Here is a 14,207-nt window from a genome sequence, read left to right on the forward strand (position 1 = left end):
TTCTGGGCGAGAGCGAATGCACTTTTTCGCAAATGTGTACATACCACGCCAATAAAACCTATGTCCTAGTCTGGTGTAGGTCTTGAAGAGACCAGCGTGTGGGCACTGAGGGTCGGCGTGGAATGCGGCGCATACATCAGTGCGGAGTTGCCAAGGTATTACAAGCAGCCATTTGCGGCCGTCGGAACTGTAGTTATGGCGATAGACAATTCTCTCGTGGATGGAGAAGTGCGAAGCTTGTCGGCCTAACACTCGGGATGGTGGGCGTGTAGGTGAATTTGAGATGTAATCTATCAAAGATGAAATCCAGGAGTCCTTGCGCTGCTCCAAAGCCATGTCGACAGAAGCGAAGGGGAGAAGTGGGTCGTCTAGGTTGGAGACACTGACAATGTCGGCGTGGACAGGCGAGCGTGAAAGAGCTCCGGCATCAGCGTGCTTCTTGCCTGAGCGGTAGACAACCCGGATATCGTACTATTGGAGCCTCAGTGCCCATCGGGTTAGGCGACCGCAGGAATCCTTGAGAGACGACAAGCAAAGTGCGTGGTGATCGGTAACGACATCGAAGGACAGGCCGAACAGGTATGGACGAAATGTTGTGATGGCCCAGATGATCGCGAGACATTCTTTTTCCGTGACGGAATAATTCGCTTCAGCTTTCGTGAGAGTGCGGCTTGCGCAACCAACAACATATTCTTGGCAGCCGGGCTTTCGCTGGGCGAGCACAGCGCCAAGACCAACACCACTAGCTTCCGTACGGATTTCCGTGGGAGCATTTGGATCGAAATGGCGCAGTATCGGTGGTGTTGTGAGCAGGCGACGTCGCGTCGCGAAGGCATCATCGCAAGTCGGGAACCACGCGGAAAGATTGGGGGTCTCCTCGAAGAAGCTCTGTCAGAGGCGTCATAATCGAAGCCAAATTTCTAATAAAGCGACAGAAGTACGAGCAGAGGCCAATGAAACTGCGCAAGTCTTTTTGAGACGTTGGCCTCGCGAATTCTTTAACAGCATGCAGCTTTAACAGCACTGAGGGACGAATTTTGCTCCGGTGGGTTGAAGATGAGGGAGAGCTGGCGAGCAACTTCTTCCCGGACGAAAGCCTTGATCTGTGAGAGGAGGGTGGGATGTTGAATAGGGGAGGTCAAGCCGGGCAACGATTCCTGATGGGGAGCAGGACGGCGAGTGAGGATGCGTTGACGGCGGAGCTCGTCATAGCTTTGGCACAGTTCAATAGCTTGGGCAACAGTAGAGGGGCTGTTTGAATTGAGCATCTGAAATGCGTCCTCGTCGATACCCTTCATTATATGCTTGATTTCAGTCATGGGTGCATCGACGCGTGTACAGAGATCGATGACATCTTCGATGTAGCTGGTAAAGGTCTCACCAGGCTGCTGAGAGCGCGACTGCAGACGCTGTTCGGCACGAAGCTTTTGAACAGCAGTGCGGCCGAAGACCTCGCTGAACTTTGTCTTGAACACCGTGCAGCTTCGGACTTCGCTTTCGTGGTTCCGAAACCACAAGTGGGCAATTTCGGTGAGGTAAAAAGGGACGGTGGTCAATTTCGCGATGTCATCTCATTTGTTGTTCAGACTGACGCGTTCGTATGATGAGAGCCAGTCATCAACGTCGTGGTTGCCATCGCCGCTGAAGATGGGAGGGTTCTGCTGATGGAGTGTGCCGGGGCATACGGAGGACTAGGGAGCAGGTGGTATTAAGCTCGTGGCGCTTGCGGTGGTCATCATGGCAGGGAAAGTCCGGCTGCGCAACTCCAGGAATACAGGAGACCCAGCAAACTTCCACCAATTATGGCAAAGAAAAGCGACATGGCTGTGGACGACACGAAGGACGCGGACAAGAAGACGCAACAGCGTTGGCTTAGCCAGTCACACCAGGAACAGCGTCTAGCCCGAGCCTCACTTCAGTAGCATTGATGATCCAGCTGCGGAGCTCTGCACGGCGCACTTCTACGCCCTCACAATATATATATATATATATATATATATATATATATATATATATATATATATATATATATATATGCACGCGCGCGTGTGTGTGTGTGTGTGGTTGCACGTATACTTCCACTTTTTTGGACTGTTCGCTGATTTTTCAACATTCCCGGACCGCCACTAGCGTGAACCCAGTGATGCAGATGCGAAATAGAAGTGCTACTTCGAATTTTTCTTGTCTTCAATAAATTCAATAATACCTGTACAATAGCGTAAAAAACGTTTGGTGTGTTAATATTGGGTATTAACGCAACAGACGAGCTAGAGACCTTCAGAAGTTTGGCAACAGTAGTGAGGCGGTGTATGTAGACGCTGCGCGATATGGAGGAGGGGGAAGCACACACGTGGTCGTTGTTGTGAACGACATGGGTGAGTGCCTCGCGAGCGCCACGGTGACCACGCGACACACGGAGGCGGTGGAAGAAGCCGCGATAGCCCTAGCACTGGCCGCGGTGCCGAACGCTGCGATCGTAATCAGCGAATCGCAGGCGGCAATCAGAGGCTTCGCGCGCGGTCGCGTCTCGCGGGAAGCGGCCCGCATACTCCAAATTTCTTACGACGGCGACTCGTCATTGCCCTCGCAACCCCAAAATTCTACGATTTTCCTCCTCTGGGCCCTGGCACACACCGATATCCCGCTCGCGGGCAACGAGGCGGCCCACGCCACGGCTCGAGGTCTCACAAGCCGAATCGCCACAGATTCCGTGGCCGCCGCCTCCACCCCCGAGAGCGGGGCATCGGATCTGCCGGATCGGGACACTACAACAGAAATGTGGCAACAAGAATCGCAATGGGTGTGGAGCGATCGCCTGACCACGTTCAGAGACCTCACCCAACACTACAGACTCCAAAGACGCACATTCCCGCCACCACACGACAAGTTAAACAGGAATGAGGCTGTAACTTTACGCTTGCTCCAGACACACACTTACCCTAGCCCCGCGGTCCTACATCACTGCTACCCGGGTTTATATCCAACAGATGCCTGTAAAGCTTGCGGACAGCGAGCAACGCTGCGACACATGCTCTGGGAATGTGCCGGCAACCACGGTAATGGGACCACATCTGTTCGCGACGCGTCCGTAATCGCAGCCGTTACCACAGTACGGGAAGCCTCGAGCTCGCTTCTTCCCGACGCCACCCCAGCTGCGGGGGCCGCCGGGGACCTTCACCATCGGCGTCGCCGCCGCTGGGAGGCGGCTCTCAAAAGTTCAGAGTTGGCAGACCAGCTCTGGGCCGCCCGGCAAGCCAAAGACGCCGCCCGAGTCCAAGGACTTTGAGCCGCCACATGAGCCAACCACAACGAAACTGCCGGACCATTCATTAATAATGTTTCTTTTCTCTCTCTCCCAACTCGGTTGATGCACTGTAAATCTGTCTATAAGGTAATCGCCACAAAAGATATGTATGTCTTCCAAAAGAATTGAATTATGAGGTTTCACGTGCCAAAACAACTTTCTCATTACGAAGCACGCCGTAGTGGAGGACTCCGGAAATTTCGACCACCTGGGGATTCTTAACGTGCACCTAAATCTAAGTACACGGGAGTTTCCACATTTCGCCTCCATGGAAGTGCAGCCGCCATGACCGGGATTCGATCCCGCGACCTCGTGCTCAGCAGCCCAACACCATAGCCACTGAGCAACCACGGCGGGTTGTCTTCCAAAAGGTGTACTGAGTACATCATGTAACTGTGGCAGATGCGTGCAAGAGTATTGGGCTCGCTGACCTATACTACACTTAATAATGTCTCTCTGTGGCAAAAGAAAAACGCTGACACTCATTTACCAGTTTCATTAAGCGCAGGGTCTGTAAAGAGAACGTGTGGATGACCGCTGCGTACTAGTGACAAAAAAGGTCGAAGAGCTGTACGCTTGCGTTCAGTTTTCACCTCGCCAATGAAGTTTACAACATACCGATGTGCGAGATCACGCGGCTGGGTGTGCAGCAACACCCCTACAATCGCGAACAGTTCAGTCTGATCATCGCAGCCATCAACCTCGAATTGAAAGAACAAGCACATTTCGATCTTCAGAAAAGTAGTTTGAAAAAAAATGTGAAGGCAGCAGACAACCAGGGAAGGGTATTGACGTCTGCGAAGCGTTCACGAGGAATCTATGACCTTGAGGTCACCGTGCGCACACGTGTACATAAGGCGCAAATTGACACAGCGATTTTTTCCCAAAATTAGTGTTTCATAAAAATGGTATGATTTTTTCTTGCTTTCTGCCCCTATTTTGACATTCTCTGCCTTTACATCCCTTACCTCATGAATGCTGTGACGTATTTATTCGAAAAAATATGTCATGCGACACGACTGCCTTGATTTCTCTTCATGAAGCTTTCGAATCCGACACACTGTAGTGAATAGAAGCGTATGATGAAACGTGGGGCCCTGTACTCGTAAATCTATTCCAATATGTTTTTCTTACAATCTTTTGACCTCAAATTTCCGTAACCGCCGACGCAAGCATCGGCGGTCAACCGCAGGGTTGTATGAACAGACCACTGAAACGCTCTCCTGGTTCATGGGAGGTCAGTTTTGCTTGCTTGAAAAACGAATAACATTGCCTACACTCAGCAGCTTCTCTTATGTAATTGGCTGAAAAGATGCGAGGAGCACGCTCAAGTGCAGAAGGATTTAATGGGGCCGAGCCACTGCAATGAAAATTGATAACCACATGAAGAGGGTGGTGCCGGCGTCTGCTATTGGTCCGCTTCCCCTTACTTAGCTTGCGTTGGCTGGTCGAAAATCACAGCGACATGCAATGGAAGTTTAAAAATGCCGCTAAAATGGATCCTCAGCAAAGAAGAGTTGGCAGAACGAGGCCGTAAATGTGCCGAAAGTGCTCGAAAACATTACACGGCCACGCAAAATGTTTTAATATAAGCAAATAAATCCATGCTCTCCGGCAGGTGCGAGAAGCCAGTGCCTGAGCGATAGGCGCCAGCCACCTTTCATTCCTTTCGGAACAGGGCAGCCTGCGGATATTCAGAAGAAAAGTCAGTTTTGTTCGCCATATTAATGCATCTTTAACGCGTTCACGTCACTTTGACGGGGTGAGTTTTTGCGGTTTTGTGACGTCGCGTGACAAGCAGGTGATGTGGGTGCAGCCCGAAAACTTTTCACCAATAGCCGGGGGTTAATGGCAAAAAATCGTCAAATAAGAAATACCTTTTATTTTGTTCGGTCAAATTATGCATAATCAGTAAGTAAACATCATATCAGAAGGAGCTATCACGGTTTTCGTGACGTGGCGTTACTCACAGGTGAAGTGGGGTGGTCCAAAAAAGTTTTTGACCAATCGCGGAGGGCTGATTGCAGAATTGCAATAGAAAAGTTTGGAATAGTTTTACGTTATAGCGCCCATGCATGCCATAACTCATTCCAAATAAATTAAGTTTTCGTTAACGTTGGGTTATACTTATAATATTCAGCGAGGTAAGAAAGTTAGGTATCAAACTGCAAAAAGGGCAGCCTTACTCTCGTCTGAGGTACTGTCCACAGCTTCTAAGTCATGAGTCCGATGTCTTATCAGTTGAGCTAGGTGACTTTCTCAGCATGATTGCCCTCATTGTGCAATAAACGAATCAGCGAATTCTAGGGGTCCGATATTTATTTCGGTAACAATCATGTGAAGCAAACGGCACTGAAATGAATTGCCCATAGTTAAAGTGAGATCTCTTTTATTAAATATCGAAATTTATTTTGTAAGACATTTAAATTCTGACTAATCTGCCTTAATTTTCTCATTGTTTACAATTATCTACACCGTTGAAATGTTTTGCTGCAGGTGGCCGAGAGAAGCCACGAGCAAATAAAAGTTACGGGATGATTCAGACAGCAAAATGAGAGGAGGGGATATATACAAATAATAACAATGAAGTACGCACACTTTGCTAACAACTAACCACTCCCTTGTCAAAAGTGACAGATCGGGTTGCGAGTTAGAAAAAAATGTGCGACATGGATAAACAAATTGAGGAGGATTGACAGGAGCATAACTTCAGCGCTGCCCCTTGACCTCGGCTGCCAGAGGCTGCCAGGGTGGTCCGGTAGAACTGTGGCCTCAGCCCTGAGCTCCATCAAACACCTAAAGCATAAGCGCACCGATATGCGTGTGTTTGGGCCAAGGTCACCGCACAAAAACCCATGGCTGTGACAATCTCTTCGGCATGTTCTTTTGTTGAAGTGTACTTTAATGGATGAGTAGTACCTGACTAGAAGAAGAAGTGTATCTGTTCGGTCGCTGTTTTTGTGCGGTGCTCTGAGTTTTCTGGTTTTTGGACATTTACGGCTACCATTGACGACGATTGACCAACAAGACGTCGGGCGAAGGTTCAACGAGCCAGGCGCCTTACAGGTACGACATTTATTTTTTGAGAACCTGGCTATTACCCTGCCGCTACGGTGGTCGGAAGCCGAGAACACCGTCACGAGCTTTATGCTCGCCCAAACGTAACAAGCCATATGAATGATGCTACGGGCCGTAATGAAAAGCCTGGGGCCTTGCAAGCGTCACAAAGCTTCATAAAGCCGGCCCGTTTGGTTCTCCACAACTCGGAATCAACTTCAGGGAATTCAGGAATAATGGCTGACAGTGAATTCGAGAGCAAGAAGCCTCGCCTAGAAGACAAGTACGATGACACAACATCGAATTATGAGTTAAGTGATGAAGAAGAAATGGGTGAAGACGCACCATTTACTTTGGTCACGTACAAGAAAAAGCGAGCCGAAGGCATTCCGGTTGTCTTTCGCCCAAGTGAAGGTACTACCTTTTGGCAAGTAAATCCAAACCGAGTGTCTGCCGAAATAGTTTCCGCTGCCAAAGAAAAAGTGCAGTCTTTCAGGACGAACAGAGATGGAAGTTTCAGCGTCAGCGTTGCTTCCTTAGCGTCGGCGAAACGCCTTTTGATGCTTTCAAGTGTAGGCGGCCTGGAAGTCAAGCCCTTCATCCCAGAGTCATACACGCGAAACGTTGGCAAAGTAAAGCATGTGCCTCTGCAGTATACAGACGAACAACTCCTAGACTTCTTGAAAGACGCAGGAGTTATATCGGCACGCAGACAGATAAGGTATTCCCGCCAAGAAGATGGAGCAGTACAGTCACATCCGCTTCACACGGTAATTCTGACTTTCCGAGACGATCGCCCTATTCCAGGAAGAATTTACTTGGGTTTCACCAGTCACCCTGTCGAGGAATACCTGGGACCAGCACTTCGCTGCTATAATTGCCAGAGATTTGGGCACATGGCGAAAACCTGCCGTAGCACACGTCGGTGCAAAATCTGCTCAGAGGATCATGACCACAAGGAGTGCAAGTCAGTTCTTCAACCAAAATGTGCAAACTGTGCGGGGAACCATGCCGCCTCCTTCTCAGGCTGTCCTCAGAAAAAAGCAGCGGCACGAATGCGTCGACATGAGCTCATCCATGGAAGACAACCGCGACGCAATGAACCCGCCCCAAACCTTGAGATTGTTCATCCAGTGCCAGATCACCCACCTCAGCGGGCACCGGAACCACCACAGCCAAGAGCACCAACAAGCTATTCCTCCTCTAGAGAACAACCAACAGGGCAATCAAGAGACCAATCAAGAGGATCACAGTCAAGTTCCCAGTCTTATGTATCAGTGCTACGGAAACCCAGACGACAACAGGCAGAAAGTAATACACAAGAAAGCTCCAGTACTCGCACACATTCCTCTCAGCGACCTTACTCATCTACTGCAGAAGTAACACCAGCTAATAGCGAGCATACCACAGCATCGGTGACACAACTGATTTTGCCAATGCTTTTCGCAGCTCTTAAGGCAATCCTATCTGCTCTGCCGGAAGCAAACAACCTACCAGAAGTGAAAGCCTTGTTACCTCTAGAAGCACTATTGTGTCAACAATACGGGCCCAAACTGCGGCAGGCACTACATGAATAACCACTACAAAAATGTCTCCATATTTCAGTGGAATGCCAACAGTCTTCGAACGAAGTGTGCTGACTTTCGTAAACTACTTGTGCAATACAACTTCCCAATACTTTGTATTCAAGAGGCGGGAATCAATGACGACTTTCGCCTTTCAAATTATGTGATATACAAGACTTCTCGTCAAGGTGCTGTGAGCAGAGTGCTCCTGTGCGTCAGAAAGGACCTACCATCTTATCAAATTCAGTCCAGTGATTCGGACTTCCCGGAATTCATCGCATGTAAAGTATCCTTTGGCAAGCTCTGTATAACAGTGATTAATCTATATCTACAACATTCAAACCGCATTTCAGTAGAAGCGCTAGTGGATATCTTCAAGATAGCTCATTCTAATGTATTTACATGTGGCGACTTCAATGCACACAACATCATCTGGGGCAGTGATCATTGTGATGCACGGGGTAACGTTATAGAGTGCGCCATAGATAAATGCAACTTGGCTGTTTTAAACGATGGGTCGCCAACATTCCTTCGTGGATATAATTACTCAAGCTGCATAGATGTTACCCTGTGTTCACATGATCTAGTGAATGGTGTGGGATGGACAACAGATATGGAAACGCGCGGAAGTGATCATTTTCCCATCCTTGTTAACCACCCTAGCATGTACTGTGATATCAGGCGTTACAGCAGACTAACCAACTGGCAAGCTTTTCGGTACCGCCTAACGGATCAAATTAATCAACATGCAACAGTGGAAAAATTTACAGAATTTTTGCAGGACAATATGAACATATATGCACAAGGAAGGTCCCAATTCCAAAAGATTATGCTGCAGTTGACGGAGAATATGAACACCTAAGAGCCATCCGACGCCGATCCGAAAGAGCTTACCGACGGAGCGGAAGCTTAGAAGCATACAGAAATGCTCAGAAAATACACAATGTAATGCGCAGACGAATAGAAAATCTAGGCAAACGGCGCTGGCGCGACTTCTGCAGCACGCTGTCTCCTCACACGGCTGTCCCACGAATTTTTCTAGTAATTCGTTCTTTAAGCGGACCTGTAACACAGAGCTTCCCATTTCATGCTCTCGCTGTAGCACGGGACACGTGTGAAATAATAGTTGCAGATGAATTTTGTGAGCTTATTTCCAGACCTGCTTTGTCATCGCAATGTGCAGAGTTTGATATTTCAGTAGTGTTGGCTAAGCGCAAAATTACTGCTTGCTACTGGGCCCAACATCCTCAATTAGATCATACTTTCACATTAAGCGAGCTTCAATGTGCAATTGCATCATGTCGCCAAAAGTCCGCTGCTGGGCCGGACGGCATTACGTACAATATGCTAAGAAACCTCGGACCGACAGGTACAAATGCTCTCTTAGACATCTATAATAACTTATGGATAGAGGAAACTGTACCTGACTCTTGGAAAGTCGCTCGAATCATACCAATTTTAAAACCTGGTAAGACGCCCTTGTGCCTTGAATCCTTCCGCCCTGTTAGTTTGACAAGTTGTTTATGCAAAGTAATGGAGAAAATGATTGACGCGCGACTTCAATGGTGGTGTAATGAAACGAATGTGCTGTCCAACTACTTAGTAGGTTTTAGAAAACATAGACGCACAATGGATGCAATATTAGATATAGTAACCTGTGTGGAGCACGAGCGTGCACGTGGGAACATGACTATAGCAGTATTCCTAGACATAAAGAGAGCATTTGACACTGTTAGTCACGTTCATGTTCTGCTAAGCATGTTGGAACTTGGACTGTCTGGCAGGTACTTGCGATGGATTTCTGAATTTCTATCAGGTCGCAAAATCTTTGTTCAGACGGGTGAAGGAAAGAGTGCTGAACATGTTGTCAAACAGGGAGTACCACAGGGAAGCGTACTCAGCCCCTTCCTTTTTAACTGCGTCATGGCCGATTTACCAAGAAGGCTGCGATCACAATTAAAATTTTCACTGTATGCAGATGATGTGTGTATTTGGACATCTGGGTCTAATGCTCAACTACTTCAAATGGCATTGCAAGACGGCATAAATATAATCAACAAATTTTTGAGAGAGAGAGGAATGGTACTATCACACGCAAAGACAGCTGTATTGCCCTTCACTCGAAGGCAGTTAAAAAATTTCACTCTTAATCTGGAAGGACACCCTCTAATGATTGTCAAACAGCATCGATTTCTAGGCATAATACTTGATAGGCAGCTATCCTGGGCACCCCATATAAAGAAACTCGAAAACGAGATCAATGCCGTAGTGGCTGTACTTCGCAGACTTGCAGGCACATCATGGGGCGGATCAGTATCGTCCATGCTGACTGTTTACAATGCATTAATACGACAAAAAGTTGCGTATTCCGCGCCCATCTTACACGGACTTTCCCACACTTCAGAAGAGCGACTTCAAAGACTTTTAGCTAGAGGACTACGCCTATGTCTAGGAGTTCCACGAGCGACTTCTAGTTCTCTTGTAATAGCTGAGGCTCGCCAATCACCATTTCCAGTTATGCGAACTACAGAAACATGCCGGCATTATTTCCGTCTTCAAACCCAGCATAAAAACCACCCATTGGCTCTAGACATAATGAAACGAGATAGAAGTTATGTTCATATAGAAATTCAAGAAAATCTTCACATATTGCCAAGAAATGAATTTTGGAACTCAGACATCGAATATCCTCCATGGCTGCTTACAGTTCCAAAAATCGAATTGTCACTAGATGGGATATTCAGCAAAAGAGACATGTTCATTCGAGCTGCTCAACAACTAGCGCTGTACCAGATATATATGCGGTATTCAGGATACACGCACGTCTATACAGATGGCTCTAGTACAGCAACCTCTTCAACTTCATCATTCATTATACCACACCTCAACAAACAAGAATCATTTAAGTTAACTCGTGCGACTTCGTCTACAACGGCTGAACTGTTCGCAATCCTAGGTGCGATAAAATTTATATTGTCAGTAAGAGATGCGCAAAAATGGGTAATTTTCAGTGATTCACAGGCGGCTCTAACATCACTCTGCAACACAAAGGGGAAAACATTCAGTGACAGTTTAATATATGAAACACTTAAAAACCTCACAAAGGCAAGCGAAGCGAAACATGCAATAGCATTCCAGTGGATACCAGGGCATTGCGACATTCCTGGCAACACAGCAGCCGATGAAGCAGCACGACAAGCACACCTCATAGATGATACATCTCCGCTCCCAATATCAAAGGATGAATTGCGCTGCATTATAAGGACAACGTCTCTCAAAATGTCTAGAAACACTTGGTTTGACCAGAATTCTAAGAGCTCGGACTTATACCATATTGATCCATTTATTGAATTCAAATTTTCATTGTCATTAGATAGAACTATGGAAACCCTTATTCATCGATTAAGGCTAGGCACTGCCTACACAAAGCATTTCTTACACAGAATTGGCCGTGCGGAAACCCCCGTATGTGATTGTGGATTTGTAGACGAAGATATATATCACCTCCTTCTAGATTGCCCACATCACGACACACCAAGAAGCCGACTTAAATCAGCGCTAATTAAATTAGACCGCAGACCTTTCAGTTTAAGGAAAATTTTGGGCCCTTGGCCAACAACGGCCTTGCAGAAGAGTGCTTTAAAAGCACTAAAGAGTTTTCTTGAAGACAGCGGCATTGCTGGAAGTTATTAGCGCTTTCCTTGTTCTCTTCATTTCATTGTCACTGTGTATATCCATCTGTTTATGAATTATGTTATGTTGACTGTTCTGTTGTGACTGTATGTGATAATGCATTTACATAATGTATGTACCACCCGCTGACTAGACAATGTGTTGTTAGACGGAAATATCTTTTGTACTTTTGAGACTTTCATCTACATAAGTGTGGAGACATATACATTGTATTTTGTATGTTCCTTACGTCATAGTGTTCCTGTGGAAACGCTGCGTGATAAGTCATGGTGCTTGTGTGAAAAGACTATTTGATAAGTAACCTTGAACCTTGTACGATATGTGACGGAACCACTCAAGAGATGAGGAGTAGCCGGCGCCTTAAATTGTGCGCCAACATCTCCTTATATCATATCAATAAAAAAAAAGTACCTGACTCGTATAGTGTCGTTGAGTGGAAATACGGGTGGGAATTAAGGAACGGAGTGGACAGGACAGATGCATTTTATTTCATTTTCCTAGAATATGGCTGTGCATGAGCTAGCTAGGTTGCTGCTACATAAATACATAAATAACATGCAGCCCATGCCCAACTCATTCAAATAACCTGAGTAGTGCTCATCGTGTAAATCCAGGGTGAGCTTATTTTATATATCAGTAATCAAAACAGAACACGCTTGTACGATGCTGACAGTATCAAACGGTCTCAAGTAGATCATCCTTGTTTTCTACCATGGCTGAGAGAGGGAGCATGCCTGTCATGGTACTGCTTAATTTTTTGTGCACTATGTTGTGCATTGTTTAAATGCTCAATTAGGCATAATTTCAGTACAATAGGTAATGAAAAGGTGGATGAGGTAGCCCTCAAGGGACATGATCACATAAAATTTATTCAAGTGCTTTTCACTAAGAATGAGACTTCAGCTTTGGCAGAGATATGTGTACTCAATGAACTGCGTAGAAGATGGTCTTCCCTTTCAGGCAATTGCAAGTCTTTGTTGAACATCAGCCCAGAACTCCAATCAAGGCTACCGCAATGTCTCCCGCGGCATCGGGAGACCCCGTATCACTTGCTACGGCTGAACGTTGCATACATGAGCAATCTTCTTGTTCGCAATGGCCAGACCACAAATCTATGTTGCGACAAGTGTGGCGCCAAGCAATCTCAAAAACATATCTTGCTGGAGTGCCCGGCTTATAGAGACAAGCGACATCGATACAAAATGAACATGAGAAAGCTCCACCAAAGCCCCTTGACACGGATGCTGGGTCCCTGGCCTTGTTCATCGAGATAGCTCAAAGCTCTGGCCTTCTTGTTTTGTTTTATTGAGTCAGTGGATCTGCTGTCTAAACTAGGCCTCACGCACGTCCTCTCATGAGGATTGTTATCCTATTTTCTTTTGCATTAAGTTGTCTACCTTGATCACCTGGTACACTTACTCTACTGCTAGTAAGATGACACAGCCTGAATTTTTTTCCTTTGTCTCGGGTGAATGTGAAATGGAAGTGGGTGAAATGTAATATGAATCATTTTCGGCAATACTATTACTTTCGCCTGACGTAGAACGCTGAACGTCGGATGATTCGAGAGGTTTTGCTCAATCAGCCAAGGCAGCGCGCACTTCAACTTTATTAATTCTTCTAGTATGCACTGCAAATGACCTCCTGGGCTGAAAGCTGCCATAAGCAGCTTTACTGAAAGTGATCGTCTGAGAATTCGTCCCATGTTTCGACATGATGCGACTGCAATACATTTTCGCAAGGTGGCGCAGATGAGATGACTGTGCAGTGTTTCGAACAAGCATGACGACGCCAATGCAACATATGCGGCAGCAGATCAGAATGTGACAGCCTAGAGTCGTATTTTCACCGTGAAACGGAAACTTGAAGTCACATACGCAAAAATATGCCAGTGTCACCCGCTGTCAAAAACAGTTGTCAGCATTGACACCTTTGCTCCGCTAAATCGTTACCAGCAGCCGTGATCCAATACGAGTGCGCGTGCGAGCCGCTCGTACGCGTTCGACGAGCACCGAATTTTGCGACACGACCGCCTTTTGGGCGTCCGCCCCGGTCCGCACGGGGGTGGACGAGGGTGGAGTGGACGTGCGAATTGACCATGTTTCAGCCCTATCCACCATGTACTTGTCTGCGTCACCGTTAGTTCGCGTCTGACGCAAGGTAGGTAATTCTGCTGGTCGCGCCGACAATGGCTAACAGGTGAGCAAGGATTAGAAGGGGGGTTTTAGCGAGAGGCAATGCAAGTTTTAAAAGATGCAGGTAAAGAGGGCCGGCGATCCAGTGTGGATAGAGTGAGTTTCCAGAAACTTCTAGCGTGCCCCCTTTTGTTCGAGGGACAGTGTGGAGGTGTTGCTGAAATGGGCATACAGCTTGCCCCAACCATCCCAACCATCCAGTCCCGTATACTGATATGTGGCATAGACAGACCTGGGCACATCTGCCTGAATCCCCTCGCCAGACGCGTGGGCAGACGAGAAAGGAAAAAGCATCTATTATACAAACTCGTTCGATTGCAGTGGCTTTTCGTCCAGAAATCGTAGTCGCTGTTTCCATCGTCAGGCGTCAGCTGACGTGGCGCTCACGCCGGC

Source organism: Dermacentor albipictus, chromosome 10 (assembly GCF_038994185.2).
Source record: "Dermacentor albipictus isolate Rhodes 1998 colony chromosome 10, USDA_Dalb.pri_finalv2, whole genome shotgun sequence".
In the NCBI taxonomy this organism is placed as follows: Eukaryota; Metazoa; Arthropoda; class Arachnida; order Ixodida; family Ixodidae; genus Dermacentor; species Dermacentor albipictus.